Source organism: Sinocyclocheilus grahami, unplaced genomic scaffold (assembly GCF_001515645.1).
Source record: "Sinocyclocheilus grahami isolate Dianchi unplaced genomic scaffold, SAMN03320097.WGS_v1.1 scaffold627.1, whole genome shotgun sequence".
Classification (NCBI taxonomy): domain Eukaryota; kingdom Metazoa; phylum Chordata; class Actinopteri; order Cypriniformes; family Cyprinidae; genus Sinocyclocheilus; species Sinocyclocheilus grahami.
This window is the reverse complement of record NW_015505806.1, coordinates 508,999-527,482: the sequence shown is the minus strand read 5'-3', so window position 1 is coordinate 527,482 and position 18,484 is coordinate 508,999. Positions and strand designations below refer to the sequence as shown.

General features: G+C 37.1%; 1 protein-coding gene across 1 annotated transcript in view; it reads left to right on the top strand.

The window, feature by feature from the left end:
- The window catches only part of LOC107557981 (tight junction protein ZO-1-like), a 144,069-nt gene that overhangs the window by 31,499 nt on the left and 94,086 nt on the right, over positions 1-18,484 (top strand). The window lies entirely within an intron of this gene.

Here is an 18,484-nt window from a genome sequence, read left to right as displayed (position 1 = left end):
AGCCCCAGTCCCCATCCACTTCCATTGTATGGAAAACGTTCTGCTAAACACCTACATTTGTGTTCCATGATAGTAATACATACAACTCCTCTATTATATTGCAGGCCTTCTGAAACCATCTGATAGCATTGTGTGCATAAAAAAAATACAGAAATTTAAATAGTTATTCACAAAAATGTCATATGGCGCAATGAAGCGGAATGTGTCAGAACATTTTCAGTGAATAATGGCTTAAGTTTAGGTTTATTTTTCACACAAAGCTATCATATGGCTTCAGGGGACTTGGAATATTTTGCACAAGTTATATGTACTGCTTTTTGGTATTTTTTGACAGTTTTGAAGCTCAACAGCCCCAGTCCCCATCCACTTGTATTGTATGGAAAACATGTTAAGCGTTTGTGTTCCATGAAATAAAATAACATTTAGTACTACACAAGGGTGATTAAATGGTGATAGAATTTGCTTTTTTGGGGGGGGGGGGGGTCTATTCCTAGGATGCTGTGTATTTATGCTAACTGTTTTCCAATCTAAAATTCTTTTTAAAATGACATTTTCCATCATGAATGTTAAATGAGTCTGTCATGTTCACCCTGCGCAGACTGTCTGAATGCCTCATAGATACTTCATGGGCTCATACTTAATGCAACATCTTACTGAATCTGATTCCTGCACTGGGATACCCCAGAGTGGGTTTCCGTTTGCATATAAAACACCTGGGATTTGAAGTACATCAGGATGTCTCACAAATTGCTTCGCCTCCTCTGAAGAAATGCACTCTAACATGATTATCATTCTAATGAGCTTTGAATGGGACTTCCATGAGTAAATTCCACTTGTTTGAGTCTCTCGCACTTTGCAATTATGAATGAAATGATGTCTTTCTGGTTGAACAGGGTTTTTCTCAAGGGAAAATTTCAGTTGTCAGATGTTTTTCCAGTTCATTATAAAAATGCTTCCTGTGGATTCTGTTTGAATAAGTTTGTTTGTACTTAAAACACACATAAGTTAATGATGAATATCATCTTAGCCTCTCAGATTCGTCAGAGTTACATAATGTTACCATACAATGCCGCAATCAGATTGTACATTATGCATTCACTGATGTCTTCATGTTATTTTAAAATTATTCCACAGTGCTTGTATGCTATTTCTGTGAGGTGAATTTATAGAGCATAATTAATCATTTATGACTAACTTAACAAATTTTATGCATACATAGTGTATTATCTTGTTGACTATCAAATGATTGAGATGATTCCTAAAAGTGTATGCATAAACATCTGCTTTAGTCACTTTAGTCTAGTGCTACTCTTGCCAATATTAATATACTGTATATACAGTGGGTACGGAAAGTATTCAGACCCCCTTAAATTTTTCACTCTTTGTTATATTGCAGCCATTTGCTAAAATCATTTAAGTTAATTTTTTTCCTCATTAATGTACACACAGCACCCCATATTGACAGAAAAACACAGAATTGTTGACATTTTTGCAGATGTATTAAAAAAGAAAAACTGAAATATCACATGGTCCTAAATATTCAGACCCTTTGCTGGCACTTTAAAACTATTAAAATTAATTTTCATTAATTGAAATAATTAGCAACTAACTGAAATAAATGTTTTTAGTTGAAGTGCTAAAATTTCTAAAACTAAAATAACAATAATAATTTAAAGCTAAAAAGAAAAGAAAAAAACTAAGACTAATAAAAAATGACCAAAGCACAGTGACACAGAAGCCTCTGGAGCGAGTGACAGGCTAAAGGCGGCCGGGTTAGTTCAGTGCCAAGTGACTGAGCAAATGTGCTTTTCAACAAAGCTTCCTCCACAAAGGCTGCCGGCTTTAGTGAAGTGAGTTTGAACCGGTTCATTAAACCCCTTTAAAACGCTGTTGCTTTGCCTGTGCTTAAAATATCTGGCCTCTTCAGAACATCTCAGTGAAATAAGGGGTTATCACCGCCCAGGTCCCTGCTCTTTAATACTGAACATATTTCTCTTTTAACAGAACACACACGCACACACGTACACAGGCTTGTGGAAAGTTGCTGACTGGGCTCGAATGCCAACCGCAGCTGATGAGAGTAACGTTCCGGCACACAGTGAGTGATGATGCTGCAGTAACGCTTGAGTGAAGACCTCTCTACTGCTGCCACTCGCTCTACTGAAAGACAGAGCAGAGAAAAACACACAGAGCCACCCACTGCAGAGAGAGCAGGTTAAAACTCGCTGCCAGAATGCTAAGGTGTTGAGTTTGGTTGCTAGGCTGTTGCTACGTGTTTGCTAAGGTGTCCTAGGTAGTTGCTAGAGCTTTGCTTGGTGGTTTCTAAAATTTGGTTCATGAGTGGTTGTTTAGTGGCCCAGGTGTTACACCTAATTGATTTTAAAAGCACATCATTTGAGTAATTATTCAAGTTGATCACATGGTGCAAGGTGAGTTATGCATGACTCTCAATAATAATACTATTATAATGATAAGTTACAATAATAATAATGATGGTTGCCATAAAATAAAAGCATAAAGCGGATAGAATATGTGAATGGAATAGCTCAGATAATTTAGTCTTGGAAGTATTCAATAAGAAATGGTTGAGGATTTAAAATATCTTAATTTTGATTGCAGATTTAGCATTGAAGAAGCATCTTAAACCAGCCTAAGATGGTTTGCTGGTTTTAGCTGGTTTTAGCTGGTCTTAGCTCGCATCTTGTGTCAGCAATTTTCAGCTAGTCAGGCTAGGAGACAAGTTGGATGAATACCAGGTTGGAAGACCAGCTAAAACCACTTAAGACCAGCAAACCATCTTAGGCTGGTTTAAGCATTGTTTTTTCTGCAGCGTTGCCGAATCTATGGAGCCCCTAAAGGGACACAGTAATGAAAAAATTAAAAAGGAAGAAAAATTATATTTTAGTACTCTTGTGTTGTCTTGCAAAATGCTTGAGTTCCCATAAATAAATTTGCGTTTGCTCGCAAAACTTCCCCTAAGAAACCTTGAGGTCCCTCAAGAAACTGCGTTCATTTGCAAAACTTAGCGTTCACCTGAGAAACATTTGCCTTCCTTTGAGAATCATTGCGTTCACTGGAGAAACTTTAACTTTCCATGAGAACCTTTGCAAAACTTTTGCGTACCCCCGTGAAACTTTGCTTCTGCACACAAAATGTTTGCGTTCCCCTGAGAAACTGCATTTACTCGCAAAACTTTTGTAATGGAAATATGAAACACTATATTTAAGTTTCAAATACTTTTGTGATAGAATATGAAAGAGGTTGAGATTTTGAGATCCCTTTGAAACTCTAAAGGAGACATATGAAATATTTCTGTAGAAAAAGTCTCCATGTCTATCACCCTCTAGGCAGAACAATTGAATTATTACTTTGCAAATTAACTTTTTTTAATTCTTATTATTTCTCTAAGTTAAACAGGATGAGCAGAAAATTCAGGGCAGGACTTTATCTTGTCAGTCCATAATTGATTAGATGGTAAAAATAAAATACATAATATTGTGCCGAATAAGCTGCATATGAAGCATTCGTGACACTGATGTTTTGATTTTGATTTTTGCATGTGCATGCAATAAAATTGGAGTGTTTGAAGTCATGGTGTTTGGCAGAGCGCCCACTCCTGTTGTCATTTGCATTGGCGAATGCCAGTCTCCCTCTCATGGAGAGCATGAATCAGTTGTTAGTGCAGAGGTTGCAGAAAAACGCACAGCAGAGAGAGAGAGAGAGAGGGTAAAGCAGAAATGCAGCACCGTGAAGTGCATCATATAACTCTGGTCAAGCGAGACTCTCTCTCTTCCAATAGTTCCTTCTATCCATCTCTTCATCTCATGAACGGTCTCCTTCCTCTCCTTTTTGCCGATATCAGCTCTCCACCTCTCATCTCCATTCAATCACTCCATTCACTTTTTTTTCCATTTCACCTTGAAAGCCAATACTAAAGGCACAGGAGCAGAAATTATTACAGAACGTAAATTGATATCACAACCATTTTGCTGCGCTTCAGGAACCCCTCCGAGGCTTTCCACGCTTTTTTATGGTAATTGTAAAACACATTAGCCATTTTTGCAATGCATATTCATTCATTCTCCTGAATTCCTGTGAACAAGAGGGTTATATCTTTATAAAATGGGATACTTCACACACACACACAAAAATTCTGTTATTTACTCACCCACATGCCATTCCAAATCTCTGAGACTGCATGTCTTTGCAAAAGGTGATTTTTTTAAAAGAATGTCCTGGCTACTTTTTTTCATATGATGAAAGTGAATGGGGACCGCGGCTGCAAAAATGCAATCAGCCATGTTTTAATGTGTCTAATAATGAGTACGTTAGTAGTACTACTTACTATTACTGTTTAGCTTCATAATACCTAGAATATAATGCACAAGCTGTGTGAAACACTTTTATGGTGCTTTTTGTCCCCTTTTGTAGCTTGTCAGTCCCAGTCTCCATTTACTTTCATTAAATGAAAATCAGCAGTCAAGGTATAAGGCCACAAGTTCACAAAATTATCATAAATGGTTTATAAAAGAAGTAAATCTGACACTGTATTTTAATTTTTTTAATATTTGAGCTTTTTTTTTAACTTAATTTGTTTATTTATTCATTTATTTTGTGCTATATGAGGTATTGATGGTATATTTTAGGTTTTTGACAGTTTTATTTAATTATTTTTTATTATATTACATTTTTTCTTGAGGTTTCTGAAGTATTTGACAGTTTTTATCAACTATTTCAGATATATAGTTATATAGTAATATATACCTGTTACTACTAGGCAAGTAAAAAAAAATAAAATAAAAAAATAAAAAAACTAGTTGGTCTTTCGAAGTCATACAAAAATCAAATATGACACCATTATGACTTCATTGCATCAGTTTTTTTTTATTTGTGAACTGTACCTTTAAATGTGCATGCTACTGTAGTTGTTACAGTCATAATCTCAGGACATGATTGCAAATATATTGATTTGTGATTACAGATATATTTTTCATGCAGCATTTTTCTGGCTCTCTCAGCTGTTCTGCAGTGTGAAAAAGTGTTTTGCTGCAAAAGCCACATAGAGGTAGCTGAAAATTAAACTAATCTGTTGTAAGCATGCTAATCTGGCCTTTTAGAACTATAAAACATACAGCGACACACATTTAGGCTGCAGTATATGAACAGGAGCGCTCGCTGTCCTCGCCAAAAAAAAACAGCGTAAGCACTTAACGCCCTGCACAGTGTGGCAAAAGTGCTGCAGCTGCAATTGCAGCAGAGATGAGACTGCAGTTGAATTAACCGATCCGCATATTCAGAGATCTATGCGAGGGACAGAGAGAGTGAGATGGGCTGAGAAAGCTAAGATAGGAATGGGAACAGAGGTGTCCCAGCACGTGAGAGGCGAGGAGAGAGGGCTACCCTTGAATGAGGTGCATACAGTGAGGAGGGGGTGGATGCAGGAACTGAAAAGACACGAGGAGGAGGAGGAGCAGGAGGGAGGGAGGTGTATCTCATCTATATGTCATGGAGACAACGAGAGGAGGTGAACGGAAGGGGAATGAGCACAGGGGGTGTAATTTTTTTTTTTGAATTGGGGTGACGTTACCTTGAGTGTCGCTGAACACTATGGCGAGAGGGTCCCTTGAGCATGATGGGATAGAGAGAAAGAACATTTTGTTCTGTGTGGCATTAGAACAGTGCTGTGCTTGTGCATATGTATAGAGAGTGTGTGTCACGTTTGATCAGTGAGAGATGAGATGGAGAGTGTTTATTTTGTGTCATGGGGCCATTCAATAAAACAGGTGCTGTTTGTGTTCCTTATGTACATGTGTGTAAAAATGACTAACAATTAAAATCATAATACTAGGCCTGTATGTTTCCACCCTGTATTTCCAGCTTCTTAATCTATATTAGCAAATATAGATGAAAACACAATATATGAAAATATTTATACTGTAAACGTATTTAGACTTTCATTAAAACTGCATCCCCAGGTTTTGTGTCAATCCTGTTACCATCAAAATTTGCACTTTTTAAAGTAATTAACTGTGTCATAAATCGAAAATTACATCATCATCATTTCAAGACGTAAATCTTTCACGGAAAAGTTTAGGTGTCCTCTTTTTTTATCGCTTCAGTTTGCCGGTAGGAAACCATTTTAAAATGTCAACCTGTTACCTTGATTTTGTGTAGCAAACATCTGATAATTGAAAAGTGAACATTTGTAGAAATGTCAGCATTAAATTTTATTTCTAATAAACACAAAGTTTAGTTCCATTACATTGTAAAAAAAAATATTAATCTAAAATTAAATCGTAAAACTTTCAACCTTATTACCTTTCTAAGAACATAGTTATATATAATATAAAATTCATTAAATGTTTGAATTTAAATTAAGTTGTGTCATCTCAGGCTAAATTCATTTTAGTTTATGTTGAGACATTATTATAACATTTAAACACATTTTCTGTCAGACTGTGTACATTTTTTACAAAGTTTTACGAAGTGACCTCTTTTTCATTACTTTTTCAAATTTTTGAGTAGACAGCAATCTTAAAATGTCAACCCTGTTATTTTGATTTAGTATAGCAAAAATCTGATAAACAAAAAGTTGATATTTGAAGAAACATCAGCATTAAATTTATTTTTCAAGTAAACACCTTGTATTTGTATTTGTGTCATTGTGAACAAACTAATCTCTGTAATCTCAGATTAAACTGTATCACTGTCAACCCTGTTACTTTTCTCAGAAGATAATTATATCCTAACATATATTAAAATGTACCATTTTATATTGAGCTGTGTCTGTATCTCAAACTGAATTCCTTTTCATTTATGTTGAGACATAATTATGTGCTCAGAAATGTAACAGGGTTGACAGACAGAATAAAATGCTACAAAAGTTTACTTAAAATCACAATTTCAATACTGGAAATGACATCCATTTTATTGGTTTAACCCATCGCTGGTGTAATATTTCAATGCTTGCAAATTTGTGTGTGTGTGGTTTTGATAAGTGTGTAAATATCAGACATGGACACGGTGACCCTGAACGTGCTTGAACATGCATTTCAGAGCTTATATGTGTGCAGAAATGGTATGTTAGGGGACATTTGTAATGCACCTCCAGTATAGCACATATAGGCCTCCCTACTGTGAAAACCCATTTACAGAAGTGTGCAGTGTGTGTCTGTGTATATGTGTGTTCAGTGATGTGTGGTGAAAAACTATAATAAGCCATAACGACATCATCATTTCAAGAAGTAAACCTTTCAAGGACAAGTGGCAGTGTCCTTTATCACTTTTTTCAAGTTGTTCAGTAGGAGACAATCCAAGAATGTCAGCCCTGTTACGTTGATTTTATACAGCAAACATCTCATAGTTAAAAAGTGGATATTTGTAGAAATAACAGCATTAAACTGTATTTGTCAACCCTGTTACCATTCTAAGAAGACAATATCATAGCATAATGCGTGAATTTAAATTGAGCGGTGTCATCTCAGGTCAAATTCATTAAAATTTTTACTAAGACATATTTTTTCCTCAGAAAATTAACAGGGTTGATAGTTAATCCATTATCTGACAGACTGTATAAAATGTATATACATTTACTATAAAAATAACCATTTCAATTTACCACACTGTGGATGTCCGTATGTTCGGTGTGAGTATGCAGTACTGAATTCATGTGTTTCTGGTGGTGGTGTGGCAGTGTTGTGTGTGTATGCATGTGCATTATGGTTGGTTTACTGGAGCCAGAGGGGCCCCGCTGTGAGCGATCCAGCTGTCCGGTCAGAGTCTGAAAATTGGGAGGTCCATGTGACCACGTGTGCCCCCTCAAGCCTCAACATATGGAGCAGCACTCAGAATTAAGTCTGCAGATATTATGCAAACTTCTATTAACAGACAGCACATGCTATTGCAGTTATGAAATGTTATGTTTGCTGTGAGGTCATTGTTTTTAATGACCTGTGGTTACTCTGCTTAATAAAACAGCACCTATAGGAACATAAGGGGAACTACCTGACTTAATATATCTATGAAAAATTACTATGACACCAGTTAAAAGTCATTACCAAAATGGCTAAAAAAAAATGAGAAGCTAGTACTGGGAAAAGCTCCTTTTTGGCATCAGTGGATCTAGAGGTTTACTGATGATAGAATTCCTTGTATGTTTTTTTTCCCCCAGATATAGCCTGCAGTCTGACAGCTCTTTAATAGGATCTTGCTGACTCCACTTGTCAGTACATATTTATGTCATCATCAATTTATATTGGCCCATTTTTACATCAACTATTAAAATTATGTAAGATGATAACTGCAACTGTGGTAGAAGCAACTCGTGTAGGTTTTTTTCGTTGTTCATGTAGAGATTGGTTATTCATGAACGATTCTTCATTGCGTCGGTCACGTGACAAAGAAAGAAAGGCCCTGGAATCATTTGTGTTTTATTTTTGGTTGCATTATAATGATTTTCTATCAAATCAAATCAAATCCCTATTATCTAATTTATTGTCAAAGATTAACTCATTCAAATGAACAAATGACTTAAAAGGTTAGTTCGTTTGCTGAACAAGATTGAAGCAGCAATTCAGTCAAATTACCCTTTTGTGGCAATAAGTGGTCAGGTAGGGGAAATTACCAAAAACAACAGATACAAATCCTATAGTCGACTACGCCACCCGGAATATACCGGGACATAACAACTCTATACAAGGGCACACAGGTTCGTTGCCAAAGGCAGGGCGAGCATGGAGACACAGAAAAAAAAGTATAAAAATTAAGCAATTTATTCATTCTCTCACTTACTCACACACACAAAAATCTACCAGTTACAGAAATGACCAGTAGGAGAGAAATGGCCAGTGGGGGCCTTTTGGATTTTCACCTCACACCATCCCCACACCGCACAGTTGTGAAAGCAATACAATTGGTTAAGCACCACACTCCATATGGACACGCTAAAAGACTGCAACCCCCACTTTAAAAGTTTCTACTCCTAAATGACAACATGGTTAACTGGTACGAACTTCAAGACACATTCAAAAATAAAATAAAAAAACTCACTTTCGTACCACAACAGAACAATCTACTCCAAAAAGGAGTCCACATACACAGATTAGACAACTACTTGTACAAATCAAAGAAAAAACAAGAAAACCAATAAAATACGAGTAGTTGTCTACACCAACGGGAGGAACAAAATGGCCGACCAAGGCCAAATATCTTGCTTGTCTCCCATGCTAACTCACACACACACACACACACAAGTTAATGAATGGCTGCTCATAGTCATGCATGAATAAAAGAAAACCCATACAAACCAAGTTAACCAAAATAAGACCAAGACAGACAAAATTAAAACGGTCACCCAACAAAAACTAAAAACAGAGCAGCAGTGCAGTCACATCACTGATGTACATTCGTCTCCAACCAAGTTACTGGAAACCCCTGGATGTGCAGTTACACCTGCGAGAGAGATTTACCATGTAGCAAAATGCACGATAGCTCACCATGCAAGACCACGGCCACTAGCATGCGGAAAAAGGCTAAACTGCTAAAACACAACAACAGGAGGATGCACCAAGCCCTATCCCTTGTTCATAATGACATACTTCCACAAAGGTCTAGTACCAAGGATGAAGCATCCTGAGTAATCAAACCCTTCCCTTTTAATATTATCAATGCCAACACTGATAGGTTCATAGGATTTAAATCATGTTAACCAATCACAAAGGAGTAGGGACACTGATAGGTTCACAGGCTGGCATGACATCAGCCAATCACACCTGGGCTATACCTTGCCCGGCTACACTTGCATTAAACGGTCAGTTCTTTAGTTTTATGTCTCATACAGCACTTCCAGATTTCAAATAAAATTTGTTTGTTTCAGTGAACCAGTTTAAAATGATTCACTGAATCTTTTGCTTTATTGGTCCCGTGCAGGATCTTACGTGTCATTTTTGTAGTAAAACTGTTGTTTTGTTACTACCAAACAAAGTCTGCCATTACATCTGAGTGATTCACGAATGATCTGCGAGTTGATTCGACTGAATTGTTTAAAAGAATCGGCTCAAAAAACGATTCATTCGCAAATGATTTACATTTAATACATGTAATATTAATTATATATTATAAAATGATGGCGGTAGACAACAAGCTTGCAGGTCAACAACATTTCAAGGAGAGAAGTAATTAGGTTTTATTGATGCCGAAGGATCTTATTGACACCATTGTTTAGCTATACTCACCTCCCTTTGTGGCAGAGAGTGAGTTATGTGCAGAAAACGCTTCTGCAGTAGAATCTGTCAATAACAGGAATAATGTTTTGAGAACATGTTTCTTGCCATATACATCAGCCTGTGTTCTGAAAGGACACGTTCAAATTAATAAAACAAGCGAAATTAATTTGTCAGAGCCTGTTATGTTCCTCAGAGTTTTAAGTGTTTTATTTCAGGCCTTCAAATTCCTTTTAAATAAACACACTGCTTTGTCGACAATACATTTCAGTTAATAGGAAAAGGGAGTGAATTGATTCCTGATGATAAAATCTAGAGATCCAATCCTTGTCCTCAGTAGGTTTGCTAGAGCGGCACATGTGAAGGTCATCTGCTGCTGTCTGTCTCCCATAATAGCATACTTCAATACATACATTACAATATGTAGAGGACAAATCTTGTAAAAATGAAATAAATTAAGAATTAAATACGAGGACATACAAATGATAAATTAGTTAAATATAAAAGAAATATAAATAATATATAATATAAATTAAATTAATTTGTCAGAGCCTGTTATGTTCCTCAGAGTTTTAAGTGTTTTATTTCAGGCCTTCAAATTCCTTTTAAATAAACACATTGCTTTGTCGACAATACATTTCAGTTAATAGGAAAAGGGAGTGAATTGATTCCTGATGATAAAATCTAGAGATCCAATCCTTGTCCTCAATAGGTTTGCTAGAGCGGCACATGTGAAGGTCATCTGCTGCTGTCTGTCTCCCATAATAGCATACTTCAATACATACATTACAATATGTAGAGGACAAATCCTGTAAAAATGAAATAAATTAAGAATTAAATACGAGGACATACAAATTATAAATTAGTTAAATATAAAAGAAATATAAATAATATATAATATAAATAGATAAAAATAAAAAACAGATGTTATATATTCATAAAAAAAAAGAAAATGATTCATGAAAGCATGAGTGGTAAAGGGAAAAAAATTCATTTGTTTTATGTTTTAACATTTATTTTTGAATGTACATTCATTTCTGTACTGTTTGTCTTAATTTATGTAATTTTGTATTTATGTATTTGTTCATGTCTTTTTGCAGGTTATACGCAGTATTTATTCGATATCTGTTTTATGAAATGGCTATTTAAGAGTTAATGCATCATAAAAAAGTTAATTAATCATAAAAAAGAGCTTAAAGTTTTTGGTTTTTCGTTTTTTCAGGGTTGTTATTGTTTGCTAAAACTAAAACCATATAAAACATTTTTGTTACTTTAAATAAATGTTAACTGAAATAAAATACTTTCATTTAGTTTAATTTGAAGTAGTTTTAATTCATAAATATTTAAATTATTTAATAATTTATGTGAAGTGTCAAAGAAAGGAGCCATTCATAAATAATGATATTTTATAATGTTAAACAAGTTCATATATAATAATTATTATTATTTCAGTGATATCTGTGTTGTAAAAAAAACCTTAAAAGGAAATGCTTTTGAAATATTTTTATGTGAATTTTAAGTTATTTTAAAATAATTTCATTTTAATATTTAAAATACAATTAAAAGTCAAAATAAGTGTGCTGTATATATAATATAAGCAATTTTATATACATCAAAATACAGTGAGCTGTATTTTGGCAATATTTCAGCTATAAGTCAAACCTGCCCTCTAGATATTGCCAGTGGTCATTTTAAAACCTATATTAGTCAGCAGCTCCTAACAAGAGTACTGGCATGAACATGGAAATAAGCATTTGGTGCACTGAGGATTGTGTGTGTGTGCGTGAAAATCTGCTGAACTTTAACCACAGCCACATTTATTTCATCCACTACATTGATAATCTCTTTGTTCATTTGATGTTGTGTCATTTCAGCCTTTAATTTGGTCTGTGTGTAGGTGTCAGTGCGGTCAGCGTGTGTCGGGCTGGGCTTGTTTATGCTGTGTTTCATGTGTGAGATCTGCATGGAGCTCCCACTGAGCCGCCATATGCTGCTGAGACTGGAGCGTCTCCTCATCCGGGCAAACCCGTGGGTTACAGCGAGAATGACTGCACACTCCAAAACACATTCATGCTCCTGTCGAACGAGATTTTAGATATTTTTTTCTCCTTTTTTGATCCTGCTCAGACTGTATGTCTTTTTGAAGGACATAGCATAAACGATCATTTCTCTTCACAATACGCTTACGCTTTTTGCAAGCGTATTTTCATTCATATTTTAAGTGTTTTCTATTTCAAAGATAACCAGCATAACCCATCTAGATGTAAAATTACAAAAATATACACTAAAAACACAAATGCATTTGTTCTTATGGTGCTTCGATGAGGGAATGACCTCTCTGCACCCTCTAAAGCTCATTTCTGTGTGAAAGGCGTTGTGTTTGTGAGGTCATCACGGATGTCCTCCTGTAGAGGGCAGAGTTTTCCCATTCAAACACACAGAGAGATGTGACCTCCCTGCTCAAGCTGTTCTCTGAGGGATGCTGACTTATAGAATAGCATTAGTCTCACCTTCCTCAAGCAAGTTACATAACAGCGCTTGTTCTTTCATGGTTTATCAAGTGCTTACTTTGAAAGAGCACTGTACATTGTCATATATATGGAGAATATCAGCTAGGTGTTCTAAGTCAGGGGATTTCAAAGTGTGGGTTGCTACATTTTTGTTGTGGGGAATGACACAAATATCAGTACAATTATTGTGCAACCGGCAGTATCGACACACCGATGCCAGCTGCGCTTTCTTGCTCTCTTCTCTCCGACAGCGAGTTCACGAACACTGCAGTGTAATGTGAAGCATTTATAAACCTGATGTCCAACAAAACACACATTTAGCAACATATTTGCACTCCAAACTCACTTCATAACGTCAATCGGGTGTTTGAAATAACTTCCTTTTGTTATCTGATGTTGCCTCTTATCACAGAGTTAGGCCGAAAATATATTATTTTACAGTTTTCTATATTGTAATGCATGCTATGTCGATATGCATTGAAATATAAATACATTTAATTCTTATGAAAACACCCTAGATGGTTTGAAGAACACAGATTAACCATATATTGTCGCATTCATGTGTTTATTTTCTTCATGTTTGATCAGTTAAAGCGTTTTTATATCTTTATTCAGCTACACCTATAGCTGGATGCCTTTGTCCATATTAGGGATTTCCTTGAAAAACATGAGGTCTATTACTTTTGTGAGGCATATTTGGAGTTAGGGCTGTGCAATTAATCGCATGTGATTGTCAAGCTAGGCAACATCACGTTCATAATCGAATGCGATTCATCTGCGATTATGAATGCGATATTGCCTAGCTTGTCAGTGAACTACGGCTCTGTGTAGTAAATGTCGCTCCATCTGAAAGCAGGTGATGGTGATTTACTACCAATCACGGAACCGGCTTTACTGACGAGATGCGCATGACAATCGCATGTGATTAATTGCACAGCCCTATTTGGAGTTCCCTTTCTGTCAGTCACATTCGACGTTATATCGATACTGACGTCTGGGGTCTCACATTGGAGTCCCAATATCCTCTGAATAGTACAAAAAAGGCCAATGAACATTAGCGAGTGAAATTTGCATGCCAAGCCACTCCCCCGGACATACGGGTATATAAGGAGGCCGCATGCATCCACTCATTCAGATTTTTGCTTTGGAGCCATGTGGTCGTCACTCTTCTAATCACAAAAAGTCCAGAATAAGGAGCTCAGGAGACTCTCTCACCATTTGTGTCAAGGTGCATTCAATGGTGCTTCGCCTCAGTAAAAGCACAGTTAAGTGCTGCATTTGTGGATGGTTGTGTACTCATTGCAAGAACATGACCATGGCGACGCTACAATCGTGACTCACCTTATTCGTGTAGGCCCAAATCCCCTCTGTTGCTAGCTAAGCTGGTTTCATTGCACCGCACAAGGCTGTATTGGATAGCAAGTAGGGAGATCTGAGGATTACAGTGGGAGCTCTTCCGCCGGGCCAGTCCCCACGGACCTCACTTTCCCCTTCAGTATTGCATGCTGTCAAGCTCCTGGGTGCTGGTGCTGGTGCTGGTCCGTCTCATAGCAGACCTAGCATTTCATTTGGGGATAGCCGCATCAGAGGGGGGCTAGAGTCTTTCGGAAATGAAGATTCGACTGAGTTTCCACCCTCCGGGGTGGTTCCTCATTCTGAGTCTGATTCAGAGTTGACAGTCATACATTCCCAGGCTGCGCTGAGCATCAGGATGGAGGTGCATCCATTGGCCAGTCCAGAGCACTCGCGGCTGGACGATTGGTTCTTGAGTGTAGGATGTGACTCACGACTGCGTTCTGCCCCAGTGCCTTTTTTTCCTTTTTTGAAGGTGCATGAAGAGCTCGCCACTGATGCATGGTGCCTCTCTGGCAGACATCTGCAGAGCTGCTGGCTGGGTGACACCTAACACCTTTGCGAGATTTTAAAATCCCTGGGTTGAGCCAGTTTCTTCCCCGTGTGTTGGGTACAAACAAGTAAGCAGCGGGAAGACTGGCTCAGTGTCTCCTCTCTAGGAGGGGATTCGAGCGCCTTTGTGCTCTCCATAATTGTTCCCCAGTTGGTGAACCCTGGACTAGAGTATCCTCCAGCAGTCGGGCTCAGCGGAGGTGCCCGACCCCAGGCCTAGTACTTGTGTTGCATGCCCATTCAGTCCGCCCCTGTACAAGGCTAGGTGCCCATGTGTAGTGATTCCCTACCGGTAATCCAATATGTGTTTTCTTCCATGGTACAATTTCCCTCTATGTAAACTTTCCATTGACAGAACTACTTCTGTCCAGTCTCTGCGTTGATAGTAGTTCCATCCCTCCTCAGGTAAGACCTACTCCAGAGATTCATTCCATATGTAGTACTGCCCTGTATTCAGTCATATTCTCCACATGTCACCTCCCTATGGGTAGGATGTGGCCTCTGTAGTGGCCTTTCCTATTTGGGTTTAGGCGCTTCCCCAGCATAAATCTGCTGGTCTTGCCCGTAAATTAACTCTTTTGAAAAGTTGAAAGAGGCAAAAGGAACGTGGCTACAACCTTCCCCATGGTAAGTACTGTCCCTACGACGGACTATGGAGCTTACATGGGGTAGGCTACGATCTTGTGAGTGCATTTGTCGTTGGCACGCCATCACTTGCCAACATCTGCATCGCCAATCTACGTAACACAGTTCAGTGGTTGTGGCACTTTCCATGGGGACCCCATATGTTAGTATTGATGTAACGTCGAATGTGACTGACAGAAAAAGAACGTCTCTGTTACGTTTGTAACCCTAGTTCCTTGAAGGAGGGACTGGAGACGTTACGTCCACAAACTTGAACTACCCGGCTGAATGGCTGGGTCTCGGCTCCTCAGCATAAAACTCAGCAAAAATCTGAATGAGTGGGTGCACGCCGGCCTCCTTATATACCCGTGTGTCCGGGGGAGTGCCTCGGCATGCAAATTTTACTCACCATTGTTCATTGGCCTTTTTTGTACTAGTCAGAGGCTCCCATGTGAGACCCTATTCGTCAGTATTAAAGTAATGTCTCTGTTCCCTCCATCAGGCAGCAAGAGTTACATATGTAACCAAGATGTTTCTGCACAGTTTCTTCCTTTTGGTGGGTCTTGGGAGAGCTTATACTGGTATAACTGGTTGTGAGCGTGTTCTTGGTGGTTGCTAAGGTGTTTTGGCTGGTTGCTATGGTGTTCTGGGCAGTTGTTACAATCTCTACAGTTTTCTGCCTGGTTGCTGTGGTGTTCTGGGTGATTTATAGGGTGTTTTGTGTAGTTGTTAGAGGTGTTGTAGGTAATTGCTAGAGTGTCGATAGCTGGTTGCTAGGGAGTTATGGGCAGTCGTTAGGGTGTACTGGCTGGTTGCTAGGATGTTCTGGGTAAATGCTCCTTTCACTACAGTTTTCTGGATGGTTGTTGTGGTGTTCTGGGTGTTTTCTAAAGTGTTTTGGATGGTTGCTAGGGCATAATAGCTGGTTGCTTGGGGTTTCCTGGGTAATTGCAAGGGTGTTGCTTGGGAATTCTTGGTGGTTCCTAGGGTGTTCTGGGTATTTGCTCTTATCTCTACAGTTTTTTTGGTTGATTTGTTCTGGGTAATTGCTAGGCTGTCACTAGCTGGTTGCTAGGGAGTTATGGGCAGTTGCTAAGTTGTACTGGCTGGTTGCTAGGGTGTTCTGGGTACTTGCCCCTATCTGTACAGTTCTCTGGCTGGTTGTTAATGTAGTATTAGGTGTTGCTAGGGAGTTCTGGGTGAGTAGTTGCTAAGATGTTGTTAAGTGGTTGCTAGGGTGTTCTGGCTGCTATAGATGATTTTAAAGAGTCCACTCTGTGTCTCTGTAATATTCTGGTCTCCATATGACTCAGGTTCCTCCTCCATTGTCAGTGAGCTTTTCATCACATATTTTCAACTGACATCAAGCCTTTTTTATGTTTTCCACATGTGTCATTCCTGAAAAGGCAAGGTCGTCCTTTACTGTCACGCCGATAGATGTTCATATGAAGGACATTCATGGCCATATAGGAAAACATCATTCATGTTTATGGGACTGAAGAAAACAACTTAAAGTGATTGTGGACTTGTGCCTGCAATTGCTTCCTGTCGATTAAATCTCAGAAATTCATTTTCCAACCTGAAATTCCAGATGATCTATGGAATGAGGTGTTTTGTTTCTAGTTATATACACTTGATTACATAATTTGTGAGTAAGGACAAGAGGCTTCTTCTTGGAATGGGACATGTCCAGGAAGAGACATTTTTAATGCACCTGTCACTCTGTGAAGAATGACTCACTCTGTGTTTACCGCTGCCCTCTGGTGACTAACGTAACCCTCTCAGACACACACACACACACACTGAAATCACTTCATCTTGACGGAGACTGGAACATCTAGACCTTCTCTTAAACATAAACCTTCCATGAAAAACATGTGGAAATTCTGTGGAATTGATTGGCGACGCGGAGGAGATTTACTACATTGTTGTGTTTTTTTTTGTTTGTTTTTTTGCGCAGTGCGGTAGATTAGTTCCCGGCTGATTTCTCTTCCCTCACCTCTGCGCTCTTACCCCCCATATCGCCGACCAATAGGAGCGTCTTTGCTCCGCCTTTTTCATAATTGTTTTCCATCACAATCCTCTTAATGGCACTGAGAGTGTGCGTTAAATTAGACACTGTAAAATCCATCGTTATTTAATTTACTTTCATTTCATTTGTCAAGATAATAAATGTGTTGAATGATGAAGAGTTTGCTGTTGGAAAGACCAGCTTGATGTGTTTTGGATACTAGCAGGAGCACAAATACCCATTTGTCAGGGGGGTTTGCAACACAAATTTTAGACCCCCATAAAAAACACCTGCAAACACAATAGATACACATAGACAAAACTAGTTGGTAATTTATGTGGCCAGTAACCCTTTAAACATGATATCTATATGTAAACATTATACTATTCAAAAATAATCTAATTCAAATTATTTATCATATGAAAAACTATTTAAAATAGAAACATGAAAAATGCAATGTGTAAATAATATTATTAGTTAAATACAATTTAAATTAACATATTGTAACATAAAATATCAAAATTAACATTATATTATAGATATAATATATAGTAATAACATAAAATATAATGTTCATTTTAATAATGTTTTATCATGTTGATTTTATATAATATATAGGTGGCCTGTAAGCCCTCTAAGCATTACATATATGATATGAAATATAATATATCACTTATATTATTGTAACGTAATATTAATATATTTTAATGTTATAAATTGTATATTATGTAATGTTATCATTTATATGTTATCATTGATATTATTTTATACATTGTATTTGGACATATGAATAAATGCTAGAAATAAAATACAAGGAATAAACATTACATGTAGCATATTAAATATAATATTTATTTTATATTACTGTATAATATTAATTTATTATTATTATTATACTTTTATTAGAACATGAAAATACAAAATATATCCTAAATATTATAAAACATACACACATACTGTACATGTGTGATGGTGTTTTTTTGTAATATTTATAATATTTTATATACTTTATATGATGATACTATATTTTTACTATTCTATTCTATTCTATTATTATTTATATAATTTATTATATTTAATTTATTATTTATTTATTTATTGGAAAGTTAGCAGGTAAACTTTCATGGAGTCATGTCTTAATAACAATTTTTTAATAACAAACTTTATATATATATATATATATATATATATATATATATATATATATATATATA